Below are 16,060 nucleotides of genomic sequence, written 5' to 3' on the forward strand. Positions count from 1 at the left end.
AAAGTGGTCTGATGCAGGACAAAGTCTGATCATTGCTCCACCTGCTCCAAGCTTGGAAAATTCATGACTTCAGTTTTAGTACGAACAAAAGTAGGCTGCTGCTAGCAATAGCCCTTATTAGCCAGCTAGAAAGCTCTACAAGTAGAGTGATAGAACTGTAGACTTCCCTTTGGTCTGTAATTCCTATTCCATTCCTGCTCTGCAGGCTTCAAATCAGACCAGAAGCTGAGAATGTTGATTACACTTTATTCAGGAAGTCACTCCATGTATTAAGTCCCCTTCTCAATTCTCCCTGGATCTGTTACCCAGAACTGCGTAAGTAGTGACAAGTTGACATTTCACATTTCAGTAGTTCCTTCATGAGGTTGTGTCCCATTTTGCTAGGGGAAATTGTCTTGCCCCAGGTGTACTCCCTGGATTCTGGAATGATCTACATAACACATTGCTGGTCAGACCCCACCCACAAGGTATGAAGATTTCCCTCTCTGTCTTTCTGTACTCAACTGAACTGAAAAAGTGACTCTCTGCAATTTTTTTTCCTTCTGAGATTTTCCAATTAGATACAATTTCTACATTTATTTGGAAGATTAGCAAGAGGTTTTGTAAGGTAAGGTAAGAGTTGAGGTGGGTTTATTATATTTATTTATGCTAGCTTGCTGTTTTGACTCTGCCCTCTTCAGCTCCTTAATTTTACAAAGAGAGTCTATAAATTTACAAATGATCATGGTACCTTCTTAAGAAGGAAAGAGGCAAATAGGAAGGGAAAAGGAAGGAAAAGTACAAAAGCCACCAGGGTTTATATACCAGGTCCTGCATTAATCACTTCATAGTTATTATTTTCTTTGATCTTCATACCAACCCTTAGAGGTGGGCACCATTATTACTCCCATTTTGCAGATGAAAATGAGGCACAGAAAAATTAAGTGACTTAGCCAGAGTTACACAATAACCCTGAGTCTGGATTCTGAGTCAGTGTCTCAGATCTTCCTAATTCCAGGTCCAGTATTCTATCCACTGTACCATATAAGCAATAAGTAGCAGGGCTGAGTTCCAAAGTCAGTTTCTTTGGTTCCAAACTTCTTGGTTTTTTCAGTCTTTTTGACTATTAGGCAGGACAATTAACCTCCATGCCATGCTTACTCTAATAAACCCGGGCAAACGCCATCATGAAATTGACATACAATATTGAGGAACTTCTCCAGGCAACCAAATTTTGACATAATTTTCTGTAAGCCCTCACAACTAACAGTGACAAAGGACTTGGTCAGATCTACAAACGTTTTGTACAAATCTCTGTTCTGCTCCTGGCATTTCTCCTAGAGTTGTTGGGCAGCAAACACTATATGGACAGTTTCTCAGCCATTTCTGAAGCCACAGTGGCTCTCAGGTATATGCCCATCTAACAGGTGAAGGATCAGCCTATTAAGGAGGCCTCTAGCAAGAATTTTGCCAGCAATGACTAAGAGAGAGATCTCCCTGTGGTTGTCGTGGGACAATCTATTCCCTTTACTCTTATAGAGATGACATTGGAGGTATCCTTGAACTCCTGGAGGATAACCATCTCTAGCCATATAACCTGGAAAATTTCAGTCAGCTTTTGTATGAGCAATGGTCCCCCTACCTTGTAAATCTCAGCTGGAATAGAATCAGTACCAGGTGATTTGCCACATCAAAGAAGCCGAATGGCCCTCAAAACCTCTTCTTCAGTTGGAAGTTCAGCTAAGGAGGGATTGATTTCAACCTGAGGTAAATGGTCAGTGATCTCACTATTGATTGATAATGGTCTGTTGAGAACATTATGGAAGTGTTCAACCCATCTCTCTAGGTTGGCGTGTTTGCCCCGGTTCTGGATAATGGACAAAGCTCTTGTCCCTTCCCAGTCACCAATGGAGTGAAATGCTTGCTCCCATGCTTTTTAGCACGATGTTTTCAGTCATGTTGACAAATGCTTTCAATGAGGATGAACATGGCATCAAAGTCAACTAACATACTGATGGTAAATTTTTCAAACTGAAAAGGTTACAAGCCAAGACCAAAGTGGAAGGAGTGTTGGTGCACAATTTTCTGCTTGCAGATGATTGTGCACTCAATGCAGCCTCTGAAGCTGAGATGCAACAAAGTATGGATCAATTCTCTGCTGCCTATGCTAATTTTGGTCTAAAAATCAACACCAAAAAAACACAGGTGCTCCATCAGCCACCACACCATCTACACGTGGAACCATTGGTTACAATAAATGAAGATGTTTTAAATGCTGTGGATAAGTTCACTTACTTTAATAGTGTACTTTCCAGGGATGTACACATTGACCATGAGGTTGATGCACTCATTGTCAGAGATAGCTTAGTGTTTGGGAGGCTCCGAAGAAAGATTTGGGAAACAAGAGGTATTAGACTGATGACCAAACTGAAGGTCTTCAGAGCTGTTGTGCTGACCTCATTATTATGTGCTTGTGACACATGGACAGTCTACCAGTGCCATGCCAGGAAACTGAATTGTTTCCATTTGAACTGTCTTAGGAAGATTCTGAGGATCACCTGGCAGAATAAGGTACCAGACACTGAAGTCCTTGCTTGAGATGAACTACCAAGTATTCAAACTATGCTTCAGAGAGGGCAACTCCGATAGGCTGACCACGTTGTTTGAATGCAAAATGTACACTTGCCAAAAATACTATTTTATGGAGAACTTGCATGGGGAAGGTGATCACATGGTGACCAGAAGAAATGATACAAGGACACTCTCAAGACCTCTCTCAAGAACTTTGGATTTGACTGTGCAGCATAAGAGACACTGGCACAGCATGACGTGCCCACATAAGAAAAGGTGCTGTGCTCTTTAAGCAAAGCAGAATTGAGAACCACAAAGTAAACGCAGGATGCACAAATTTGGGATATCCACTCCAAATATTCAAACGCACTATCTTTGCCCAATCTGTGGTAGAGCATTCCGTGCTCTTGTTGGTCTCATCAGCCACAGTCAGACACACGGAAATTTCACTTTACAATGATGATGTCATTTTGGTCTTCTTCAAAGATGAAGGACAACAAACCAACCACCCAACCACCCAACTCTAATAAAGTATTTTACAACTTGCAAAGTCCTTTCCAGGTATCTAAGTGATTTTCCAAAACATTATGTAACTTTTCCTGTTCCATAAATAGTATTTACTTTATATTAGCATCAGGATAAAATATAAAGTCCTCTGCTCAGCATTTAGGACCCTTTATAACCTATCCCCTTTTATTTTCCTTCTTTTCTCATACTTTACTTTCATACATGCATGCTATGATGTAGAGATGTTATCACAATAGTCCCTAGCATATGATACATAGGATGACCTCTCTTGATCACCTCTACCTCTCATATTCCCTGGTTTCCTTCAGGCTCAGCTCAGATATCATGTCAGATGTCATGTGTTATAAGGGCTCTTTCAGCTCCCTCTTCCCACTTCAGGCTTCCCCTATAAAATTACTTTTTTAATCTACTTTAAATGTATCTTATATATATACCTATTTATTTATACTATGCCTTACATTAAAATGTAAGTTCTTTGAGGATGGGAATTTTTTTTTAGTTTTGCCTTCCTTCTTATCTTGTAAAATTAGTACAATGTGTGAGACATGTTGTTGTTCACTTGTTTCAGTCATGTCCAACTCTTCATGACCCCATTTGGGGATTTCTTGGTAAAGATGCTGGAGTATCTTTTTACTTTGTCATTTCCTTTTCTAGCTCATTACATAGATGAATCTTCCTGACTGACTACCTGGGTAGCACATAGCAAGCAATTCAATACTGCTAGATTGTTGGTTGATTGATTTCCTCACAACATACCTGTGAAATGAAGCTAGAAGAAAAATTGCTCCCCTTTTTCAAAAGAGAAAATTGAGACTCAGAGAAAATAGGTCATCTGTCAGTGATCACACAGCTATGCTAAATACCAAAGCATTGATCCTCTGACTCAGAGTATGACCCTCTTTTCCTTATATTGTTCTTCCTCTATTATTGACACTGAGTTACTATATGGACATATATATGCATATATACATATATGTGTGTATACACATACATATATACGTGTGTGTATATATATATATACACTCATATATATATGTATATATATATATATATATATATATATATATATATATATATATATATATATATATATATATATATATATATATATATATATATACTCTTTTATATGTATGCTGTTTTACTTGTAACATCCTTTTCTATGACTATAGAAATTAGAGCAGACGCCACAAGTTTTGCCCTGCCCTTGACTTATTTCTTGAGATTCAATAATGTTCCAAGATAATATATGTATTTGAGCGCCAGTTGCTGTGGGCATAGCAAAAGTTGAAAAGACAAAGGGTAAAGGGCACGTATGTTTATCCTCATCATCACAGAGACTCGGTTGGAGGTTCTGACAGTGGGTCTGGTCATGTAGGGCAGAAAAGTGATTAAAGGAATTTATTTATCATCCCTCGGCTAGATTAAAGACTGGGAGTCTTCTATTGAGAAGCATAAAAAGAAAGTCATATTCTTTGTCTGCCAGTGGGATAGAGACCACAGGGTAGAGACCACAGGTAAGGAAAGAGCTGAAGATGTGGTGGCAGTGCCCCAAGGAACACAACTGGATAGTCTCACATAAAACGGAGGTCATTTTCCCCAGGAAACTGCTGGAGTTGCAACAACAAGTATAGGAAACAAGAGCAGGAAAGAGCCTCTTCAGATGACAGTGAAGCAGTCAGGATGTGAGAATGAGCAGTGGATGAGGGTGAAGAATGGCAACCTGTTGAGTATGGAGTTTCCCTGCCACAGCTGTTACCTACTAGAGTGTAATGCCCAAGCACTGAGGGCCCGAACTTTGATGTCAGTTGATTCAGAAGTAGCAGAGATCAGGACTGGAATAGACCTCAGAGTTCCTGTCATCCAAATCGCTTCATCTGAAAGATAAGAAAACAGAAGGATGAAAGGACTGGCCAAGAACAGACAGAGAACAAGTAGCAGAAGTGGAATTTGAAAAGATTTTCTGTTGCATCGTGTTGGTGGATCATTTAGACTCAGAAAATAGCTAGGAGGTTTAGTGGATCAAGGGTTGGACTTGAAATCAGGAAGAAATGAGCTCAAATCTGACCTGAAACATTTATTAGCTGTGTTATACTAGACAAATCACTAGACTTTCTCAACATTTGTTTCTTCATCTGTAAAACAGTAATAGTAATATCACTTACTTAACAAGGTTGTTAGAAGAATTAAATAAAATAACAGAGGTAATAAGCTTCAGAATACTTAAATTACTATACAATTATTCCTCTTTTCCCCCCTCTTCCTTCTTCACCTCTACCTTTTCCTTCTTCTATTTACTTTCTTTCTCCTCCTCCTCTTCTTTCTCCTCCTCCTACTCCTTCATCTTCTTCCTTTTCATCTTCTTCTTCCTCTTCTTCTTTCTCTTCTTCCTCTTTTCTTTTTCTCCCTCTTCTTCTTCCTCTTCTCCTCCTCCTCCCCCTCCTCCCTCTCCTTCTTTCTTGTTATTCTCCTCCTCTTCCCTGTCTTCTCCTCTTCTTTCCATTTTCCTTCTTCCTCTAATGCAAACTAAATAGTGTTTAAATCACTGATGTAATAATATCTCTTTGAAGTATGGATTTTCAAGAGAATCATTCCTTTTCTCATTAGCTTATGTGGAAAACATTACCCATTTATTTGCTTTACTGTTTTCTAAAATACAAACTTTGGTATTAGATTTATTGATTTCATTTGGTCTATTAATTGAGAAAACATTGGATGAAGTCAAGAGCTAAATATTATCCCCGACACTTCCACCTAATCCTATGTAGAAGTGCTGTACTCACAATTAAATTTTGTTTTTAGTTTAGGAAAAAGCAAACAGTTTTCTTTTAAATATTATTTCATGCAATAGAAATTTAATGTGTTTTATGAATGCAGTTTTGAAAATAGCAGAAGTCAAATAAAAATAGCTAGAGCTGAATACATGCCAGACGCTGGGCTAAATTGCTTTGAAAATATTATCTCTCACATATTCACAATAACCCTAGTCCGTAGACAATGCTATAATATTCATTTTACTGATGAGGAAACTGAGACAAACAGAAGTTAAGTGAATGTGTCCAAGGTCACAATTCATGGAGTTACCTGACTTCTTTTTTTCTCTTACTCTTCTACATAATCAGAGTCTGAAGATGGTTATCAGATTTGTATCCTAAACCTGTGTATTTAAGAATTTTGCTCTGTCAAGTTTTATTTAATTTTAACTAACATAACAATAACATTTAAATCAATTTTTACTATTGTGATTTATCTTATAATGTAGTACATACTTATAAAATACTGAGGTGCCCTAGGGTGGCCTTGACTGAGGTCAGCCCTCTCTTGTTTTAGTTACAAAAATAAAACAATATGAGACACTCAATGGCTACAAAACAGCTAACAAAAATATATACGTAGTCATAGCAGAAGGATATTAACCAAGAATTGTTACTGAAGACATCTCCATTTAATCCAGTTAAGGGAAACTCCCTGGCCATGTCTACCAGGCAAGCATCAGAGTTCTCTGGAGTTCCTTCTGGATACCTTTTGCAAAGCTAATGAGGAAGTGATATTAGTGTGAATCTTCAATTCTCTGAGATAAGTAAGTATCAAGACAAGTCTCAATACCTTTTAATGACAAACTAACCTAATGCGTGTGGGAGGTGAGGAGGATGTTAGCATACTGTTCTCAACATATTGAGATATAAATGCAAAAAAAAATGAAATGGACCTTATTCACAAAGAGCGTGCGTTCTAATGGGGAGATTTCTGCATTAAAATTTAAGCTTTGTGAGTAAAGCTTAAAGTCTTTTTGAATAAGACATTTCATTTTTATCTATTGTTATCATTATATCTGTATATCATATATAATTAACACATACTTATATTGTAATAGAATAACTAATGTAACTATTTATATACTACATTGTATGTAATTACTTCATGTATTTGTATGTTTAAACACATATGTATGTATGAGTATTGAATAGATTTACTCATTTTACACATATATTTGTGTATATATATACACATATATATATGTATACACATATAACCATACATAGTTGAATGCATGTATACATTTAAATAAATACTAATACACACAAAGTAGTTAGATTCAGGGGTATGACCATGTATGTGATAGATAGGTAGGTAGATAGAGAGATAAATAGATAGATAGATAGATAGATAGATAGATAGATAGATAGATAGATAGATGGATGGATAGATGGATAGATGGATAGATAGATAAGCAGACATCCTTGTAAATGTGTATATGTTTGTGTGTGAGATCCACTCCAGGGGGCAACAAACTATTACCCCATCATAGGTAAACAAGTCAGCCTAGGTGAGTCAACAATGCACCCTGCAGGTACAAGGCAAAATAAATTACTGTCAATGACTCTCTCACCATTTCCTCTCAGTCTCCAGTGGAGACATCACAGGACCTTAATTCAAAGAGCCTCAGGAACAGTAGAATCCCCCAAAGTGCTGGTCATGCTTCCAGCCCAGCTCCTTCAGCCATCTTCAACTTCAGCTGCATAGCCACTAAGAATCCAAAAAGTCAGGTTCTTACTATCAAAATTCTTGGAAGTGTCAAATAGTTTGGCATTAGAAATGCATGCAATTACATCATCAGGCATAACACTGAAAAGATTTGTTACTGATTGGTTTGCCACTGTACCCTTAGGACACTGTGGTCATTGAAATAACCTAATATACATACACTGTCTCCCCCATTAGTATGTGTTCTTTGAGAACAGGGACTGTCTTCCTCTATTAATTGTATCCCTACTGCTTAACTCAATGTGTTGCACGCAGGGAATATTTTTTTTGAAGGCTTCATTTATATACATACACATATCTACATCCTACACTGCCTGGTTTAAAACCTAGTGTTTGTTGAATTTCAAGAGTATCCAAAATGTGTTTATTTGAACTAAGTTGTAACCCTCTTTAAAAAAAAAAAATGAGAAGTTACCTGCCCTTACTCTGATAATATAAACTTTGTATGTGCTTAATTCTCTAGGGTAAAAAGCTCTGCACATTTTATAATCCTTAAAGATTCTGAGACAGATAGATAGATAGACAGAGAGAGAGAGAGAGAGAAAGAGAGAGAGAGAGATATAAAATTATATATGTGTGTGCATACGTGTATATATATATATATGTGCATGTATGCATGCAGGCATATATATGTGTCTATATGTGCATGCTTTCATGCATGCATATATATGTATGTGTTTGTATACATGTGTATATATATGAATATATGTATGTATGTGTGTGTGTATATATGTAGTGGGCCATGATCTCTTTGATTAATTAAGTGTACAGTTTAATGATCTCCCTTCCATCTGACTATAATCTTTTTCACCTTACCTAAACATTGTCTCACACAATCTGCACTCTCAAATAGCTACCATTTTCTATCCCACAGAACATTTTAAATTGGTCCTCATTGTATAGGAGTCATATATAGTTAGTTCTCTATCATGTCTTGAAAGAAAAATTTGAACCTAAATGGAAATAGGAAAATTTTGAATACTAAATATCATCACAATATTTTGAAAATTCAAGTAGAAAAGAACAGAAGCAACTGAAAAATCATGCAGCATTTAGCTATAGATTCCATCTGAAACTTATTTCATAAAGAATAAATTCACTGAATTGAATTTTATTTGTGCATCATAGTGGCTTGTACAATCAATTAGAGCCCTACAGATGGACAATTAGCATGTTCTAGCTAACATTTATGACACTGTTAAGTACAAAGTCAATGAACAGAACTAGTGAAAAAAAGAGTTACCCATAAATCACAGAAACAGACAAGAATAATTTTTTGAGCTATAGAAGTTTGCTATGATTAATATGTATCACTGGTAATTCAATTACAGCATAATAATTATGAATCCTCCCATTCTGCTCTTTCCCAAAACATTATTGTTGCATGTTAGAATTGATTTACCTATTATGGAATTTTTCTTTGCATATTTATGGCATCTTTGATTTTCCCTGAAAGTGAAGGTTTGAAGGATTGGGATTCCATAAAGATTTGAGAATAACACATAGTAAGTGAAAATTCTCCTGGGGTCATATTGAGAAATAACAATGGTTAGCAATCTTTTTCTCCCTGTCTAATATTCATATTTCCTAAAACTAACTAATCAGTATTTCAGTCATTCCAGAGGCAATCCAATAAAAATAAAAGCCAAGAAAAGCAAAGTTGGTAATTCAAAAATTCCTCCAGCTTCCTTCAATCAAATCTCCACACAAAATTTGAGCCTGAATTGAGCTTAGATTGAATGTTGGACTATATGACTCTCGTTCTGATATCATTCAGCTAAAGGATCAAATTGGGACATAGTCAAGTGAGTGTACTTATGATGAACCCTGGTTTTGCTTTGTTATTGTTGCTCAGTCTGTCTGACTCTACATGATCCCAATTGGAGTTTTCTTGGCAAAGATGCCAGACTTGCTATTTCCTTCTCCAACTCCTTTTGGAGATACGGAACTAAGGCAAACAGGGTTAAATGACTTGCCCAGGTTCACTTAACTAGAAAGTGCCTGAGATCAGATTTGAATTCATGAAGTTGAGTCTTCCTGACTCCAGGCCTGGCACTCGATCTACTGTATCACTTAGCTGCCCCTCAGCTTTGGTTACTTTATTTTAAAAATAAATTGTTTTGATTGCCTTTTTTTCTTCTTTAATTTGTCCCTATTTAAATTAGTTGGTTTGTTTCCTATTATTCAAGAGTTGAAATCATTCTGGGGATAATCAATAAGAATTTAAAATAAATGTCAAAGACGTGGACAAGTGCACATTGCTACACATATATCAGTATACAATAACATATTTATACTATAGATTCTTACATAGTGTGAATGCTTCTGGTACTCTGTGTGTGTGTATGTATGTGTAGAAAGATGTTAGCAAGTTTATATACAGACATATACATTGAAAACTATATGCATGAAATATATGAATGTATCTATCTATATCTATATCATCAATATATGTAGAAAGAGAGACAGAGATGGAAAAATGTGCTGTGTGTGTGTGTGCATGTGTGTGTGCGTGTATGTGTGTAGGGTTTGGTATAAAAACTGGATCTGTGATTTTACTGATATAGGGATGTACCAGATAAGATAATCCCCTCTATCAACTCAGGTTTATCACTTTTCTTTAGCAGTTTATAGTCCTAGTAAGTTATATTGTAAACTGAGAATTTAAGTTACTGCCCCAAAGTCACATAACCAATATAATCCAGATATTGGAACTAAATCCAGGACTTTCCTGCTTCAAGATCACTTTTCTACCTACTATGGTTCTCTCTCTCTCTCTCTCTCTCTCTCTCTCTCTCTCTCTCTCTCTCTCTCTCTCTCTCTCTCTCTCTCTCTCTCTCTCTCGTACACATCTATATAAACATATGTATGCATGTATGTATTTATACTTCCATAGCAACACCTAATATCCACTAAATGTTACCTATTATAAGATTTTTTTTTTTAGTAGTTTAGTCTGAACTCTGAAGGTTTTCTGATAGTGTCTTTCTTTATAAGATCAAAATGAATCTGGCTATTATTTATACATATGAGCACACTTGAGAATCACCTTGGAAAAATACAACTTCTTGAATTTCATCGTCATCTTATTTTATAATGACAGTTAATTTAAAACTTGAGTAAATATTATTGATATTAAACTTAGGTTTTTATCATGATGATTAAATATAATTCTAGCTTGGGAAAGCAATGGGAAACTTGGAAATACTGCATTGTATATAGCACCACTGTGCTACAAATAATTCTAGAAATTATAGTAGAAATAGTTCATTGCCTCAAAGAGCAGTTTAATTTTGATTGGACTAGAAGTTCACTATTTCCTGTGCATTTCAGAGAGAATTTCTATGCTTCTAAAGAGACAAACGTGGCCAAGACATTGGTACTCCTAATCTTGGAGTGTAGAGTGTGTTCAGGGAAGAACAGTAGCACATTGACAAAGAGGTTGTTGCATTCATTTCCAGAACTAGCTCAGTGTTTGGGAGGCTCTGAAGAAAAGTATGGGAGAGAAGAGACTGACTACCAAACTGAATGTCTACAGATCTATTGTGCTGACCTCAGTGTTGTATGCTTGTGAAACATGGACATGTTTCCTGCACCATACCAGGAAACTGGATCATTTCCATTTGCACTGTCCTAGGAAGATTCTGAAGATCACCTGGCAGGATAAAGTACCAGACACTTAGGTCCTTCCTCAAACTAAACTGCCAAGCATTCAAACTATGCTTCAGAGAGTGCAACTCTGATGGGCTAGCCATGTTGTTCAAATGCAAAGTGTACACTTTCCAAAAAGTCAATTTTATGGAGAACTTGCATGGAGTATGCGATCACATGGTGATCAGAAGAAATGATTCAAGATTACTCTCAAAGTCTCTATCAAGAACTTTGGATTTGATTGTGAGACATGGGCGACACTGACACAGGACTACTTAATATGGCATGACCACATCAGAAAGGGTGCTGTGTTCTATGAGCAGAGCAGAATTGAAACAGCACAAAGGAAACGTAAGATGTGTAAATTTAGAGTAAGTGTTCACACAGACTATCTGTGCCCAATCTGTGATAGAAGATTGTGAGCTCTTATTAGTCTACCAGCTACAGTTGGATACACTGAAAGTTGACTTTATCATGGTGATGTCATTTTAGTCCTCTTCAAGAACGAAGGACAACAATCAATCAACTACTAATTTCAAGAATCTAAGATAGAAATTGAAACTGTGGATGAAAATAAAACTAAATTTAATAATAAAGGAATAAAGAATATTTTCAGTGATCTTTTTTAATATTTGACAATTCCTATGTCTTATTTAAAAAAACTCTATGTGAACCTAAGTTAACAAAATGGGAAAATAATAGCATTTATCTCACAGGGCTAATGTTGGTTTAAATAAGATAATACGTGTAAAATCCTTTGATAATCTTAAAGTCCTATGTAAATGTTAATAATACTACTAATTACTATAAACATTACTTAAAAATATAAGAAAACACTGCCTTCTAAAAAAGAAATATGTGTCCCCTCAAGATCAGAAAAATAAGATGGCATACCAAAAGTTCTGTTGGTGTCTTGATGATGATGATGATAATTAACATATAATACATAACAAAGTTTGCAGAGCACTTTATACCAATGTTATCTCATTTGATCCTCACAACAACCCTGGGAGGTAGGAGTTATTGATATGCTTTTTATCTGTTTTATAGATGAGGAAATTGAGGTGGTCAGAATTTAAAATGTCTTTCCAAAGTTCACGCACTTAGTAAATGTCTGAAGCTAAATTTGAACTCAGGTCTAACTGACTCTTGGTCCAGCATTTTATCTTCCGAGCCACCAATGAACCATTCTAAAAGGTGCTGCAAATATCATTTTATTATGTCCAACCATATAATGATCATAGTAATATGGCATCAGAGCAATGAATTTCCTCTCAGAGCCCTTAAAGTAGGCTATATAAATATATAAAATTCCTGATGTATGTCATTCTAGATCTCAAGAAACATAGTCACTCTCATGTGTGAGAGTTATATAGGTTTTACTTACCTAGATGGCAGCTAGATGGTACAGTGAACAGAGCACTGCATTTGAAATTAGGAAGACTCATGTTCCTGACTTCAAATCTGACTTCAGATGCTTACTATCTTTGTGATCCTGGGCATGTCACTAAACACTGCTTGCCTCAGTTTCCTCATCTATAAAATGAGATGGAAAAGGAAATAGCAAGTTGCTCCAGTATCTTTGAAAAGAAAGCCCCAAATGGGATCATGAAGAGTTGGACATGACATAATTGAACAAAAACAACAATTACTAACCACAAGTATCACTCATACACTCATACAAAAAAGATACAAAGAGCAAGCATTCTTTTTTGTTGCTATCCTCAGGTTCTAATCTTGGTCTAGTTTTGGGAAATGAAGTTGTGTATGTAGCCACAAGCCAGGAGTTGATAAAAATCTAGAATATAAATCATTTTAAAATGATCCATATGTGATATAGTCTTTCATATTTTCTATTAAGAAAGACTAAGAAGTCTGGGGCCTTTCACACATATATCAGTGTAGGATAACCAGATCCCAGTACCTTTGAAAATGCCAATAACAGCTCTACTAGAAAAGGATAAAAACAGAATGGGCTGTATTCGTATGGTGAACTCATGTATTCGTTGGTCATTCTAGTTGCTTCTATCAATACTTTTACCACTACAATCTTTAAGGAAAGGATTTCAGTCTAACAAGTCAAAATCAAGTGCAAGTCATGTAATTGTTTCTCTGAAATGGTCTTCTTCGAAAACGAAGGATGAAAACAAACCTTTGAGTAAACCAAGCCATCTGAATGGGGACCCAGCTAGCAACTTCCTTCTGTCTCCCCCTCTTCCTTTTCCGTTGGATGGCCAGAGGATGCCCAGTTAACTCGGAGTTTATGGGCCAGATTTCTTTCTTTTTCTTTCTTTCTTTTCTTCCTTCCTTCCTTCCTTCCTTCCTTCCTTCCTTCCTTCCTTCCTTCCTTCCTTCCTTCCTTCCTTCCTTCCTTCCTTTCTTTCTTTCTTTCTTTCTTTCTTTCTTTCTTTCTTTCTTTCTTTCTTTCTTTCTTTCGTTCTTTCTTTCTTTCTCTTTCTTTTGTTCTTCCTCTCTCTCTCTCTCTCTCTCTCTCTCTCTCTCTCTCTCTCTCTCTCTCTCTCTCTCTCTCTCTCTCTTTCTTTTTTTCTCATCTTTCCCAAAACCTTCAACCCACTGCACTCTGAAGTCCCTACTTTGCACAACAATGGGTCCCTCCCCAAACTCCACTTAATGGTTCCTTTTGGGACCCTCCTGGCTTCAAATTGATTATCAATAGTAACTGCTGTGCTTTCCTCTGATTTACTTATTTTTTTTTTCTTTTGCTCATTAAAAGGACCATTCCCAGCATACTTCTGAAAGTGGCCTATTCACAGAATGAGCACTAAGCAAGTACCTGAATAGGCCAAAGTCTCCCACTGCATCCTGGACCTTCAAAAGTCATCCTGATGAATATCTGGTCACTGGATCCAGATGGCTCAGGAAGGGAAGGTGAGTTTGGTAAAAATGCACCCCTCCCTCACTCAGAAACAAAATTGCAAGTCATGTCATTATTTCTCTGATGTCATGGTTTTCTTCAAAAATGAAGGAGAAATGCAGACAGACAGTTAGACTAACAAATTGTTCTCATTACTGATTACTATTAGCATTTTTAATAGTTACTGTTTTTAAAAATCATTTTTGTATGGACACATGATTTCACAACTACAAAACTTCTCTTGAGAGATACATATAACTAACTTTTCTATATATTTTGGTCTTGGACAATTCAAAGGTAATGTGAGCTGCCTGTGTGCCAGAGGCAAATTTTAAACCCAAATCATCATGACTTAAAGTCCAATACTCTATCCATTTTACCAAAGTACTTCTAATGTTAATGCTGCTATTTTTTTTAAAAAAACCTTTTGTTTAAAATCAATTGGTTTTCATTTCACAATTTTTGATTTATTTAATGACTTATGTTGCCAAAATTAGTCAAGTTGTTCCAAAAACATCATACTACTCAAGGACAGCACCAAAATGCATGTGTCAACAGTATTAACATGCATTTTACAATTAATTGTTTTACAGCCAGATATTTTTGAATATTCAAAATATTTAATTAATTTGAATATATTTGATTGATATGTGACATAGCTGAGAGGGGGAAAAGGCATGTTTTAACAAAGGAAAAAATGGTCCACTTGGAAAAGATCTCAGCTCCCGCAATTATTAGTTGTCTTTGTCAAAATTATTAGTTTGCCATAGCAACCAAAAAGACCAAAAAAAGTCTGATTCCTAAAATGTAGGAAACCATGTAAGATGGAAGAAAATGCTTATTACCAGAATGTGGACACTGCAAATAATATCTGAATTCACCTCAGTAGCCTCTAAACATTATTATAGTTCTATAAAAGGGTAATGGACTTTTGGGGGATCCTATTGTCTCCTTATAGATTATAAACTCATTGAGAGCAGGACTAGATGTGTTATCATTGTCTTACTACTGAGCAACACATCCTTTATATTAAATGAATGTTATGTGACATTTAGATGAGGTTTTTCTTTGTTTCTTCTGTTCATATTTATTATGTTTTACTATTAATCAATCAAGACGCATTTGTTAATAAAAAAAACCTACTAGTGGCAGAGTCAAGATGGTGGAGTAACAGCATGTACTTTCTAAAGTACTCTCCCAAAGCCCAGCCAAATACTTGTAATAAATGGCTCAACAAATTCTGGAGTAGCAGAACCCACAAAACGACGGAGTGAAGCAAATCTCTAGCCCAAGACAGCCTGGAAGTGTCACCAAGAAGTGTCTATCATACCACCCTGGGAGCAGAGTACAGCAGCGGCATGGGCCAGGCTGGCACAGATAGGACCTGAGCAGGCCTTGGGGGGACTGAATCTCTCACACCTGTGCTGCTTTCCAGACTTCACAACCCCAAAACGCTGAGGACAAATTGGAAGATCAGTGAAAAAAGCCTGTGAGACCAGTGTGGGAGAGTGGAGTGGTCCAGCCCCAGCCCCAGGGTGGCAGAGGGAGGAGGGGCAGAGGAACCCATAGCAGTCACAACAGTAGTAGGGGTAGCATCAGCAGCAGCAGTGACTTTCTGGAGTTCTAGGTCCACAAATTGTATGGGGCCCCAGAAGCTGACAGTACAAACCTACTCTCACTGAAAGCAGAGATCTACCTTGACAAAGAGCTCAAAAGACTAGTAAATGGCTGGGAAAATGAGCAAAACCTAGAAAAAGAATCAGACTATAGAATATTACTTTGGTGACTAGGAAGGTCAAAATATGCAAATAGAACACAACAAAGTCAAAACTCCTCCATCCAAAGAGTCTAAGAAAAATATGAATTTTTCTCAGGTCATGGAAAACTCCAAAAAGGATTGTGAAAGTCAAG

Source organism: Notamacropus eugenii, chromosome 7, assembly GCF_028372415.1.
Source record: "Notamacropus eugenii isolate mMacEug1 chromosome 7, mMacEug1.pri_v2, whole genome shotgun sequence".
Taxonomy (NCBI): domain Eukaryota; kingdom Metazoa; phylum Chordata; class Mammalia; order Diprotodontia; family Macropodidae; genus Notamacropus; species Notamacropus eugenii.